This window comes from Taudactylus pleione, unplaced genomic scaffold (genome assembly GCF_031769625.1).
Source record: "Taudactylus pleione unplaced genomic scaffold, aTauple2 ptg000154l, whole genome shotgun sequence".
In the NCBI taxonomy this organism is placed as follows: Eukaryota; Metazoa; Chordata; class Amphibia; order Anura; family Myobatrachidae; genus Taudactylus; species Taudactylus pleione.
In genome coordinates, this window is record NW_028284556.1 from 587757 (window position 1) to 602736 (window position 14980).

General features: G+C 35.1%; 3 pseudogenes; 1 reads left to right on the forward strand and 2 right to left on the reverse strand.

The window, feature by feature from the left end:
* Window positions 1-3859: 3859 nt before the first annotated feature.
* On the reverse strand, window positions 3860-3978 carry LOC148521838 (5S ribosomal RNA; annotated as a pseudogene).
* Window positions 3979-9323: 5345 nt separating this feature from the next.
* On the reverse strand, window positions 9324-9442 carry LOC148521839 (5S ribosomal RNA; annotated as a pseudogene).
* Window positions 9443-14653: 5211 nt separating this feature from the next.
* On the forward strand, window positions 14654-14772 carry LOC148521840 (5S ribosomal RNA; annotated as a pseudogene).
* The last annotated feature ends 208 nt before the right edge of the window (window positions 14773-14980 follow it).

The following is a 14980-nucleotide window of genomic DNA, read 5'->3' on the forward strand; positions in this document are numbered from 1 at the left end:
CAAAAATCTAAAATAATTATGTTCCAAGATAAAAGCCATTAAATCACATAAAAATTCTCTATGTGTTGGGTTCATTGAAGGGTCTTGATTAAGAAAGTATCTACAAGCGTTAATTCCTTTGTGGTGTTCAATACAAGTGTACAATGATTGAACATCTATGGTAACCCAGGAGTAGCTTTCTTTCCATGCTAGGTTTTCCACTGCTTGTAAAACATGTCGTGTCTTTTAAGTACGACTCTAAGTTTTGTACATACTTCTTTAGGAAGATATCAACATACTCAGAAATGTGTGAAGTGAGTGATTCAATTCCAGCAATTATTGGTCTTCCTGGAGGCTCTACCATTGATTTATGTACTTTAGGTAGGAAATAAAAAGTGGGGGTTATGGGACTAGTATTCATAAGGTATTGGAATTCGTTTTTATCTAAAATCTCATTGTGTAATTCAAATACCAATAGTGTTCTTAGTTCATCAATATATTCATTAAGGGGATCTTGTTCAAGTAAGATATATGAGTCCTTGTCCCCCAAAAGTCGGTTTGCTTCTTTCAAATAATAAGATCGATCCATAAGTACTAGTCCCCCCCCCTTGTCAGCTGGTTTCAAAACAATATTTGTGTTCTTTTTCAGATTTCTTAGTGCCTCTTTTTCACTGTTCTTAAGATTCTGCTTCTTTGTTGGCACAAATTCTTCATCGCAAAGTTCCTTTTTCACCATTTCATAAAATATGTTGATGTGACTTCCTTTGGACTCAATCGGATAGTATTTTGACTTCCCCTTCAGGCCAGATTTAGACTTTTGCATCTCAAAGTTATTTACAATTGCATTTTCCTTCTTTAAGTAATGTCTTTTTAGTGTGAGGTTCCTAATAAATTTATTTAAATCAATAAAGGTTTCGAATGTATTCATATTGCTTGTTGGAGCAAAGTTAAGTCCTTTGCTGAGCAGAGAAATTTCAGGTGGTGTAAGCTGATGTTGGGATAAGTTGAAAATTCCATGTGCTGTTGGATCTAATGGTGTAGGTTTCTTCTTTTGTATGTTCTTCCGTTTGCCCCCTCGTGTTCCTCTTCTTCTCCGATTCTTCTTTTCATTGGTGATGCCAATTTGGTTGTTTCTCTGAAAAAGGGCCTTCTCGTGTGTTGCGGAGTGGGATGAGTTCCTGGGGATAAAAAATCAGTGTCGCTAATGGAATCCAGCCTTTGTAATGTGTTGAATCTGTTGTTTGTCTGTATTCCTCTGTTGTATGGTGATTCATCCTCATCTTTATGTGCCGATGGTTTCTTTTTCTGATATGTACTACGTAGCCATCTATTCTCCTCCTTATTGTATGTTTTTGGTTTCGGTCTTTGTTTAGGAAATCTACTCCAGTGTTTGATATTGTTCAATTCGTAGTCCTGTTTGTCTCGGATAAATTTCCTTTCCTTGCCTTTTATTACTTCTTCTTCCACTCATTCAAGCTTCCGATTTAATACTGTGTTGTTAATTTTGAAATCTTCTTTATCCTTTAAATCTTCCATTTGGGATTCCTTGCTTTTAATATCCCTTTCTATTGTAGAAAGATTTGATTTTTTCTCCTTAATAATTAATGTCATTAATTCCATGGAGCATGTGTGTAGAATCCTGTCCCAATCTTTCATGAACTCAGAATTATCAAGACCAAAGGTGGGATTCTTTAATAGTCTGAGACCTCTGGGTACTCTGTTTACTGAGATATAGTGTTCCAGTCCCTTGATATCCCACCAAGTCTTGATTTCTTTAGTAAATAGCTTTTCTAATTCCCAGAACATTAAATCTATGTTCTCAGTGGGCACATTTTCATATTGCAAGTTATTTTCATTAAAGATTTTTTGGCAAAGGTCACCCCTTTTATTAACCCTATCATTTCTCATAGACATTCTTGTGTATACAGGTGGCAGTTTATAAGGCAGCTTAATTCAAGAAAAGCCAATTTTTAACATAAATCAATAGAAGAAAACAGCGCCAAATTTGTCCACTCTGTTTAACGTGAAATACCTTTCACAAGTGTGTGTTTTTTGTTTTTTTATATTGGTAAATCTAATAGAAATATAATAGAAATATTATACATATATATATATATATACATATACTATTTGTATATGTAGCACTCCCTTGATAAGTATAAGGTGTCTGCTTGGTCAACAAAAAATGGTGGCCATGGCTAGGCCACCTTGGTACAGGAAACAATATGACAATATAGCTGACCACAAGCGCCTCCTAGTGCATATACAGTGAACCAATTAAACCTGTGCAAATCTCGCAACCTGTGCAAAAACAATTTTTTGTGTTTATATCCTTGTCCTTATCCAGGACCGTGACATACAAGTGACTTTGTGCAATAAATACAACCGTGTAATATATATGAATAAATATATTTAAAACTGCATAAATAATGTGCATAAATTTTTTTTAATTAAATAAAACAATTCATAGACAACACACAATGACATAAATACACAGAAATAATGGATAAAAAGCTAGTACTAAAAGATAATAAATAGCGATTTTTAGTGAAAAATAAATATATATTTTCTAAAATAAATCGGATTTATAGCTTATCTTTTCCAGCAGTATTTTGTGAAGAGTTCATAAAGTGCAAGGTCAGGGTCCCAACGCGTTTCGTCCTCTGGACTTCATCAAGGGGAAGTGTATGCATAGAGACAGAGCAGGGTTTATATACCTTAAGTACAGGAAGCACATGTCCTCATTTCGTGACATCATTTCCTGTTACCTATTTCAGGTCAAAAAGCCATATAATGTCCAGATTTTAACAATAAAATTTGTATTATGGCACTCATTATAAACAATATAAAACATAGAAAGCAAATAAATTATGTGAGTCAATGTTTTTCAGCTTCATGATTATAGTTCTGTCCAAGTGGAACGCATGTGAGGCGCACCCCATCATTTCCGGTCATGTGGTCCGCGGGCTGGTATTGGTTTAACATAATGCCAGTCTAGGTGGAATGCAGGGAGAACACAGGATGAGCGCACCGCGTCACTTCCTGTTCAATGTAGTATTGGTTAAGTGACTACCAGTCCCCATATTACATCACCACTAAATAGCTATTAAGATGTTATTTTTCCATCTCCAGGTCCCCACCGGAGGATGTGTCGCTCGCTTGTAATTGTATTAGTAGACCATGAGGTTGTTTTAGATGAAGGCGGCAGCCATTTTTGTAGTTTTTTTACATTAAAGCGGCGGCCATTTTTGTAGTTCTTTTACATGAAGCCGGCGGCCATTTTTGTAGTTCTTTTACCACTTGTAGCAGTCGTCTTTATGGTTTTGAGTGCTATGTCAAACACTAATCGGGGTCAATCGGAAAACAGAGGTTTGCCATTCTTAACATAAGATGTTCAATGTTTTTCCTTGACTGTTTGTATTCCATCACTGTTCTTCCAATATTTATGGATCGTTATAATACTTCGGATAGGGACGGCGGCCTTCTTTGTAGTTCTTTCATAACCTGTGGCAGCCATCTTTGTAGTTCCTAGATGCTATGACCAGTGCCATTTAATAAAGAACTGGGAGGAATTAGCATTCTTATTCTGGGATGCTAAACGTCTTTATTGACCATTAACACATATCCTGAAAAAGAGGAGAAAATTAAGGCAGACACAAATATGATGAGCTATTTAATCAGAGACTCCATTCCCTGATTGTCAATGCAGAAAGTGAACTATACAAAAAGACAATAGTCTATGGATACCAACTAAATAATAGGTTTATATTCATAAAAATTACATGTTAGATGGAAAGGTGACTGATGCAGGTGCAAAATTGTAAAACAAGACTCGGAGCCATATCATATTCTATATGCCATTTTATTCCCATTCACAATTTTACTACAACACCTGGTCTTCCTAGGAGGTCCCCCATCCAAGTACTGACCAGGCCCAATCATGCTTCGCTTCCAAGATCAGATGAGATTGGGCATTAACATGTTGGTATGGTTGTAGGTATGTGTTCACTTATGCATAGATTTATGGACTTTGCTCCACGAGGACCTGTAATCAATCGCATTTCAGCTTCATCACCCTCCATATCATAAATAAGAACATGTTTTAATAATAATACTGTAGTCCAAACTTTTGCTTCCTTTTTTTTATCTATAAAGTTGTCTTTAATCGCCTTGGTACATGATAACGTATATTATACCGCTATCATTGTGTCTTAAGTCATATAAAAGGAGCTATTTCATAGTTATCGTTAAACCCCATGGGAAATAAAGTGTTTAATTCGAAGATCCAGAACATTTCACGTTGAGCAAGTTTCTTGCCCAGATCTCCCCCTCTCTCTCCCATGGTTACATGTTCTATTGCTTTAAAGGACAATTCTTCTGGGTTGGATCCATGGTGTGTATTAAAATGTCTTGAGACCATGTGATTTTCTACTTTATTCTTGATATTCCTCACATGTTCCTGTATCCTTAACTTGAGGGGCCTCTTTGTTTTTCCCACATATTTAGTACCACATGAACACTCTAACAGGTAGATCACTGATGTAGAATTACAATTCATGAATTCCTTTATTTTATATTCCTTCGAATTATCATGATTCTTAAAGATCTTCCTTTGTGGATTCAAATATTTACAGATATTACATCGACCACATTTGTAACATCCAACACATTTTGGTAATGTTCTAATGGGTTCTGTTGTGTCACTTCTCAGGAGACTTGGTGCTAACGAGTCTTTAAGGCTTTTGGCTTTCCTGAACACAGTGGGTGGCTTTGGTGGAATCACATCCTTTAAAATAGGGTCCAACAGCAAGATGTTCCAATGTTTTGAAAGTGTCGCCCTTATCTTTTTTTCCTGTCCACTATAGGTGGTGATGAAGGGGATTATTTTATTTTCTTCTTTCACCTTCTGTTTATATATATTAGTAATTCGGACCTCACCAGATTTGTAGTTTTTTGAATTGCTCTCCCAATTATTTCTTCCGGGTATTCTTTATTTTGAAATCTTTCTTGGTAGATTTGGATCTGTTGATCACACATAGTTGGATTACTACAATTACGTTTGATCCTGTGGAATTGTGAATACGGAATATTGTCCTTCCAACTCTTCAGATGATTACTTTTATAATGTAAGTAACTGTTTGTATCAACTTTTTTAATGTAGTTACTTGTGCAGATCATCTCATTATCCCCTGTCAATACCAAGTCCAGAAATTCTATGGAAGTTCTATTAAAATTGGAAGTAAATTTCAAATTCATATTGTTGTCGGATATATGTGATAAAAACGATTTAAAATTCTCTTCTGAACCTTCCCAAATCATTAAAATATCATCAATATATCTCTTATAAAAAATGATATTATTTTTAAAAGGATTGTTATTATATACATACTCCTCTTCCCAACATCCCATGAATAAATTCGCAAAGTTGGGTGCAAACGTCGTCCCCATTGCTGTTCCACATATTTGTCTGTAAAATTGGTCCAAAAATCTAAAATAATTATGTTCCAAGATAAAAGCCATTAAATCACATAAAAATTCTCTATGTGTTGGGTTCATTGAAGGGTCTTGATTAAGAAAGTATCTACAAGCGTTAATTCCTTTGTGGTGTTCAATACAAGTGTACAATGATTGAACATCTATGGTAACCCAGGAGTAGCTTTCTTTCCATGCTAGGTTTTCCACTGCTTGTAAAACATGTCGTGTCTTTTAAGTACGACTCTAAGTTTTGTACATACTTCTTTAGGAAGATATCAACATACTCAGAAATGTGTGAAGTGAGTGATTCAATTCCAGCAATTATTGGTCTTCCTGGAGGCTCTACCATTGATTTATGTACTTTAGGTAGGAAATAAAAAGTGGGGGTTATGGGACTAGTATTCATAAGGTATTGGAATTCGTTTTTATCTAAAATCTCATTGTGTAATTCAAATACCAATAGTGTTCTTAGTTCATCAATATATTCATTAAGGGGATCTTGTTCAAGTAAGATATATGAGTCCTTGTCCCCCAAAAGTCGGTTTGCTTCTTTCAAATAATAAGATCGATCCATAAGTACTAGTCCCCCCCCCTTGTCAGCTGGTTTCAAAACAATATTTGTGTTCTTTTTCAGATTTCTTAGTGCCTCTTTTTCACTGTTCTTAAGATTCTGCTTCTTTGTTGGCACAAATTCTTCATCGCAAAGTTCCTTTTTCACCATTTCATAAAATATGTTGATGTGACTTCCTTTGGACTCAATCGGATAGTATTTTGACTTCCCCTTCAGGCCAGATTTAGATTTTTGCATCTCAAAGTTATTTACAATTGCATTTTCCTTCTTTAAGTAATGTCTTTTTAGTGTGAGGTTCCTAATAAATTTATTTAAATCAATAAAGGTTTCGAATGTATTCATATTGCTTGTTGGAGCAAAGTTAAGTCCTTTGCTGAGCAGAGAAATTTCAGGTGGTGTAAGCTGATGTTGGGATAAGTTGAAAATTCCATGTGCTGTTGGATCTAATGGTGTAGGTTTCTTCTTTTGTATGTTCTTCCGTTTGCCCCCTCGTGTTCCTCTTCTTCTCCGATTCTTCTTTTCATTGGTGATGCCAATTTGGTTGTTTCTCTGAAAAAGGGCCTTCTCGTGTGTTGCGGAGTGGGATGAGTTCCTGGGGATAAAAAATCAGTGTCGCTAATGGAATCCAGCCTTTGTAATGTGTTGAATCTGTTGTTTGTCTGTATTCCTCTGTTGTATGGTGATTCATCCTCATCTTTATGTGCCGATGGTTTCTTTTTCTGATATGTACTACGTAGCCATCTATTCTCCTCCTTATTGTATGTTTTTGGTTTCGGTCTTTGTTTAGGAAATCTACTCCAGTGTTTGATATTGTTCAATTCGTAGTCCTGTTTGTCTCGGATAAATTTCCTTTCCTTGCCTTTTATTACTTCTTCTTCCACTCATTCAAGCTTCCGATTTAATACTGTGTTGTTAATTTTGAAATCTTCTTTATCCTTTAAATCTTCCATTTGGGATTCCTTGCTTTTAATATCCCTTTCTATTGTAGAAAGATTTGATTTTTTCTCCTTAATAATTAATGTCATTAATTCCATGGAGCATGTGTGTAGAATCCTGTCCCAATCTTTCATGAACTCAGAATTATCAAGACCAAAGGTGGGATTCTTTAATAGTCTGAGACCTCTGGGTACTCTGTTTACTGAGATATAGTGTTCCAGTCCCTTGATATCCCACCAAGTCTTGATTTCTTTAGTAAATAGCTTTTCTAATTCCCAGAACATTAAATCTATGTTCTCAGTGGGCACATTTTCATATTGCAAGTTATTTTCATTAAAGATTTTTTGGCAAAGGTCACCCCTTTTATTAACCCTATCATTTCTCATAGACATTCTTGTGTATACAGGTGGCAGTTTATAAGGCAGCTTAATTCAAGAAAAGCCAATTTTTAACATAAATCAATAGAAGAAAACAGCGCCAAATTTGTCCACTCTGTTTAACGTGAAATACCTTTCACAAGTGTGTGTTTTTTGTTTTTTTATATTGGTAAATCTAATAGAAATATAATAGAAATATTATACATATATATATATATATATATACATATACTATTTGTATATGTAGCACTCCCTTGATAAGTATAAGGTGTCTGCTTGGTCAACAAAAAATGGTGGCCATGGCTAGGCCACCTTGGTACAGGAAACAATATGACAATATAGCTGACCACAAGCGCCTCCTAGTGCATATACAGTGAACCAATTAAACCTGTGCAAATCTCGCAACCTGTGCAAAAACAATTTTTTGTGTTTATATCCTTGTCCTTATCCAGGACCGTGACATACAAGTGACTTTGTGCAATAAATACAACCGTGTAATATATATGAATAAATATATTTAAAACTGCATAAATAATGTGCATACATTTTTTTTTATTAAATAAAACAATTCATAGACAACACACAATGACATAAATACACAGAAATAATGGATAAAAAGCTAGTACTAAAAGATAATAAATAGCGATTTTTAGTGAAAAATAAATATATATTTTCTAAAATAAATCGGATTTATAGCTTATCTTTTCCAGCAGTATTTTGTGAAGAGTTCATAAAGTGCAAGGTCAGGGTCCCAACGTGTTTCGTCCTCTGGACTTCATCAAGGGGAAGTGTATGCATAGAGACAGAGCAGGGTTTATATACCTTAAGTACAGGAAGCACATGTCCTCATTTCGTGACATCATTTCCTGTTACCTATTTCAGGTCAAAAAGCCATATAATGTCCAGATTTTAACAATAAAATTTGTATTATGGCACTCATTATAAACAATATAAAACATAGAAAGCAAATAAATTATGTGAGTCAATGTTTTTCAGCTTCATGATTATAGTTCTGTCCAAGTGGAACGCATGTGAGGCGCACCCCATCATTTCCGGTCATGTGGTCCGCGGGCTGGTATTGGTTTAACATAATGCCAGTCTAGGTGGAATGCAGGGAGAACACAGGATGAGCGCACCGCGTCACTTCCTGTTCAATGTAGTATTGGTTAAGTGACTACCAGTCCCCATATTACATCACCACTAAATAGCTATTAAGATGTTATTTTTCCATCTCCAGGTCCCCACCGGAGGATGTGTCGCTCGCTTGTAATTGTATTAGTAGACCATGAGGTTGTTTTAGATGAAGGCGGCAGCCATTTTTGTAGTTTTTTTACATTAAAGCGGCGGCCATTTTTGTAGTTCTTTTACATGAAGCCGGCGGCCATTTTTGTAGTTCTTTTACCACTTGTAGCAGTCGTCTTTATGGTTTTGAGTGCTATGTCAAACACTAATCGGGGTCAATCGGAAAACAGAGGTTTGCCATTCTTAACATAAGATGTTCAATGTTTTTCCTTGACTGTTTGTATTCCATCACTGTTCTTCCAATATTTATGGATCATTATAATACTTCGGATAGGGACGGCGGCCTTCTTTGTAGTTCTTTCATAACCTGTGGCAGCCATCTTTGTAGTTCCTAGATGCTATGACCAGTGCCATTTAATAAAGAACTGGGAGGAATTAGCATTCTTATTCTGGGATGCTAAACGTCTTTATTGACCATTAACACATATCCTGAAAAAGAGGAGAAAATTAAGGCAGACACAAATATGATGAGCTATTTAATCAGAGACTCCATTCCCTGATTGTCAATGCAGAAAGTGAACTATACAAAAAGACAATAGTCTATGGATACCAACTAAATAATAGGTTTATATTCATAAAAATTACATGTTAGATGGAAAGGTGACTGATGCAGGTGCAAAATTGTAAAACAAGACTCGGAGCCATATCATATTCTATATGCCATTTTATTCCCATTCACAATTTTACTACAACACCTGGTCTTCCTAGGAGGTCCCCCATCCAAGTACTGACCAGGCCCAATCATGCTTCGCTTCCAAGATCAGACGAGATTGGGCATTAACATGTTGGTATGGTTGTAGGTATGTGTTCACTTATGCATAGATTTATGGACTTTGCTCCACGAGGACCTGTAATCAATCGCATTTCAGCTTCATCACCCTCCATATCATAAATAAGAACATGTTTTAATAATAATACTGTAGTCCAAACTTTTGCTTCCTTTTTTTTATCTATAAAGTTGTCTTTAATCGCCTTGGTACATGATAACGTATATTATACCGCTATCATTGTGTCTTAAGTCATATAAAAGGAGCTATTTCATAGTTATCGTTAAACCCCATGGGAAATAAAGTGTTTAATTCGAAGATCCAGAACATTTCACGTTGAGCAAGTTTCTTGCCCAGATCTCCCCCTCTCTCTCCCATGGTTACATGTTCTATTGCTTTAAAGGACAATTCTTCTGGGTTGGATCCATGGTGTGTATTAAAATGTCTTGAGACCATGTGATTTTCTACTTTATTCTTGATATTCCTCACATGTTCCTGTATCCTTAACTTGAGGGGCCTCTTTGTTTTTCCCACATATTTAGTACCACATGAACACTCTAACAGGTAGATCACTGATGTAGAATTACAATTCATGAATTCCTTTATTTTATATTCCTTCGAATTATCATGATTCTTAAAGATCTTCCTTTGTGGATTCAAATATTTACAGATATTACATCGACCACATTTGTAACATCCAACACATTTTGGTAATGTTCTAATGGGTTCTGTTGTGTCACTTCTCAGGAGACTTGGTGCTAACGAGTCTTTAAGGCTTTTGGCTTTCCTGAACACAGTGGGTGGCTTTGGTGGAATCACATCCTTTAAAATAGGGTCCAACAGCAAGATGTTCCAATGTTTTGAAAGTGTCGCCCTTATCTTTTTTTCCTGTCCACTATAGGTGGTGATGAAGGGGATTATTTTATTTTCTTCTTTCACCTTCTGTTTATATATATTAGTAATTCGGACCTCACCAGATTTGTAGTTTTTTGAATTGCTCTCCCAATTATTTCTTCCGGGTATTCTTTATTTTGAAATCTTTCTTGGTAGATTTGGATCTGTTGATCACACATAGTTGGATTACTACAATTACGTTTGATCCTGTGGAATTGTGAATACGGAATATTGTCCTTCCAACTCTTCAGATGATTACTTTTATAATGTAAGTAACTGTTTGTATCAACTTTTTTAATGTAGTTACTTGTGCAGATCATCTCATTATCCCCTGTCAATACCAAGTCCAGAAATTCTATGGAAGTTCTATTAAAATTGGAAGTAAATTTCAAATTCATATTGTTGTCGGATATATGTGATAAAAACGATTTAAAATTCTCTTCTGAACCTTCCCAAATCATTAAAATATCATCAATATATCTCTTATAAAAAATGAAACGCATTGGGACCCTGACCTTGCACTTTATGAACTCTTCCCAAAATACTGCTGGAAAAGATAAGCTATAAATCCGATTTATTTTAGAAAATATATATTTATTTTTCACTAAAAATCGCTATTTATTATCTTTTAGTACTAGCTTTTTATCCATTATTTCTGTGTATTTATTTCATTGTGTGTTGTCTATGAATTGTTTTAATTAATTAAAAAAATTTTATGCACATTATTTATGCAGTTTTAAATATATTTATTCATATATATTACATGGTTGTATTTATTGCACAAAGTCACTTGTATGTCACGGTCCTGGATAAGGACAAGGATATAAACACAAAAAATTGTTTTTGCACAGGTTGCGAGATTTGCACAGGTTTAATTGGTTCACTGTATATGCACTAGGAGGCGCTTGTGGTCAGCTATATTGTCATATTGTTTCCTGTACCAAGGTGGCCTAGCCATGGCCACCATTTTTTGTTGACCAAGCAGACACCTTATACTTATCAAGGGAGTGCTACATATACAAATAGTATATGTATATATATATATATATATATGTATAATATTTCTATTATATTTCTATTAGATTTACCAATATAAAAAAACAAAAAACACACACTTGTGAAAGGTATTTCACGTTAAACAGAGTGGACAAATTTGGCGCTGTTTTCTTCTATTGATTTATGTTAAAAATTGGCTTTTCTTGAATTAAGCTGCCTTATAAACTGCCACCTGTATACACAAGAATGTCTATGAGAAATGATAGGGTTAATAAAAGGGGTGAACTTTGCCAAAAAATCTTTAATGAAAATAACTTGCAATATGAAAATGTGCCCACTGAGAACATAGATTTAATGTTCTGGGAATTAGAAAAGCTATTTACTAAAGAAATCAAGACTTGGTGGGATATCAAGGGACTGGAACACTATATCTCAGTAAACAGAGTACCCAGAGGTCTCAGACTATTAAAGAATCCCACCTTTGGACTTGATAATTCTGAGTTCATGAAAGATTGGGACAGGATTCTACACACATGCTCCATGGAATTAATGACATTAATTATTAAGGAGAAAAAATCAAATCTTTCTACAATAGAAAGGGATATTAAAAGCAAGGAATCCCAAATGGAAGATTTAAAGGATAAAGAAGATTTCAAAATTAACAACACAGTATTAAATCGGAAGCTTGAATGAGTGGAAGAAGAAGTAATAAAAGGCAAGGAAAGGAAATTTATCCGAGACAAACAGGACTACGAATTGAACAATATCAAACACTGGAGTAGATTTCCTAAACAAAGACCGAAACCAAAAACATACAATAAGGAGGAGAATAGATGGCTACGTAGTACATATCAGAAAAAGAAACCATCGGCACATAAAGATGAGGATGAATCACCATACAACAGAGGAATACAGACAAACAACAGATTCAACACATTACAAAGGCTGGATTCCATTAGCGACACTGATTTTTTATCCCCAGGAACTCATCCCACTCCGCAACACACGAGAAGGCCCTTTTTCAGAGAAACAACCAAATTGGCATCACCAATGAAAAGAAGAATCGGAGAAGAAGAGGAACACGAGGGGGCAAACGGAAGAACATACAAAAGAAGAAAACTACACCATTAGATCCAACAGCACATGGAATTTTCAACTTATCCCAACATCAGCTTACACCACCTGAAATTTCTCTGCTCAGCAAAGGACTTAACTTTGCTCCAACAAGCAATATGAATAAATTTGAAACCTTTATTGATTTAAATAAATTTATTAGGAACCTCACACTAAAAAGACATTACTTAAAGAAGGAAAATGCAATTGTAAATAACTTTGAGATGCAAAAATCTAAATCTGGCCTGAAGGGGAAGTCAAAATACTATCCGATTGAGTCCAAAGGAAGTCACATCAACATATTTTATGAAATGGTGAAAAAGGAACTTTGCGATGAAGAATTTGTGCCAACAAAGAAGCAGAATCTTAAGAACAGTGAAAAAGAGGCACTAAGAAATCTGAAAAAGAACACAAATATTGTTTTGAAACCTACTGACAAGGGGGGGGACTAGTACTTATGGATCGATCTTATTATTTGAAAGAAGCAAACTGACTTTTGGGGGACAAGGACTCATATATCTTACTTGAACAAGATCCCCTTAATGAATATATTGATGAACTAAGAACACTATTGGTATTTGGATTACACAATGAGATTTTAGTTAAAAACGAATTCCAATACCTTATGAATACTAGTCCCATAACCCCCACTTTTTATTTTCTACCTAAAGCACATAAATCAATGGTAGAGCCTCCAGGAAGACCAATAATTGCTGGAATTGAATCACTCACTTCACACATTTCTGAGTATGTTGATATCTTCCTAAAGAAGTATGTACAAAACTTAGAGTCGTACTTAAAAGACACGACACATGTTTTACAAGCAGTGGAAAACCTAGCATGGAAAGAAAGCTACTCCTGGGTTACCATAGATGTTCAATCATTGTACACTTGTATTGAACACCACAAAGGAATTAACGCTTGTAGATACTTTCTTAATCAAGACCCTTCAATGAACCCAACACATAGAGAATTTTTATGTGATTTAATGGCTTTTATCTTGGAACATAATTATTTTAGATTTTTGGACCAATTTTACAGACAAATATGTGGAACAGCAATGGGGACGACGTTTTGCACCCAACTTTGCAAATTTATTCATGGGATGTTGGGAAGAGGAGTATGTATATAATAACAATCCTTTTAAAAATAATATAATTTTTTATAAGAGATCCACAGGATCAAACGTAATTGTAGTAATCCAACTATGTGTGATCAACAGATCCAAATCTACCAAGAAAGATTTCAAAATAAAGAATACCCGGAAGAAATAATTGGGAGAGCAATTCAAAAAACTACAAATCTGGTGAGGTCCGAATTACTAATATATAAACAGAAGGTGAAAGAAGAAAATAAAATAATCCCCTTCATCACCACCTATAGTGGACAGGAAAAAAAGATAAGGGCGACACTTTCAAAACATTGGAACATCTTGCTGTTGGACCCTATTTTAAAGGATGTGATTCCACCAAAGCCACCCACTGTGTTCAGGAAAGCCAAAAGCCTTAAAGACTCGTTAGCACCAAGTCTCCTGAGAAGTGACACAACAGAACCCATTAGAACATTACCAAAATGTGTTGGATGTTACAAATGTGGTCGATGTAATATCTGTAAATATTTGAATCCACAAAGGAAGATCTTTAAGAATCATGATAATTCGAAGGAATATAAAATAAAGGAATTCATGAATTGTAATTCTACATCAGTGATCTACCTGTTAGAGTGTTCATGTGGTACTAAATATGTGGGAAAAACAAAGAGGCCCCTCAAGTTAAGGATACAGGAACATGTGAGGAATATCAAGAATAAAGTGGAAAATAACATGGTCTCAAGACATTTTAATACACACCATGGATCCAACCCAGAAGAATTGTCCTTTAAAGCAATAGAACATGTAACCATGGGAGAGAGAGGGGGAGATCTGGGCAAGAAACTTGCTCAACGTGAAATGTTCTGGATCTTCGAATTAAACACTTTATTTCCCATGGGGTTTAACGATAACTATGAAATAGCTCCTTTTATATGACTTAAGACACAATGATAGCGGTATAATATACGTTATCATGTACCAAGGCGATTAAAGACAACTTTATAGATAAAAAAAAGGAAGCAAAAGTTTGGACTACAGTATTATTATTAAAACATGTTCTTATTTATGATATGGAGGGTGATGAAGCTGAAATGCGATTGATTACAGGTCCTCGTGGAGCAAAGTCCATAAATCTATGCATAAGTGAACACATACCTACAACCATACCAACATGTCAATGCCCAATCTCGTCTGATCTTGGAAGCGAAGCATGATTGGGCCTGGTCAGTACTTGGATGGGGGACCTCCTAGGAAGACCAGGTGTTGTAGTAAAATTGTGAATGGGAATAAAATGGCATATAGAATATGATATGGCTCCGAGTCTTGTTTTACAATTTTGCACCTGCATCAGTCACCTTTCCATCTAACATGTAATTTTTATGAATATAAACCTATTATTTAGTTGGTATCCATAGACTATTGTCTTTTTGTATAGTTCACTTTCTGCATTGACAATCAGGGAATGGAGTCTCTGATTAAA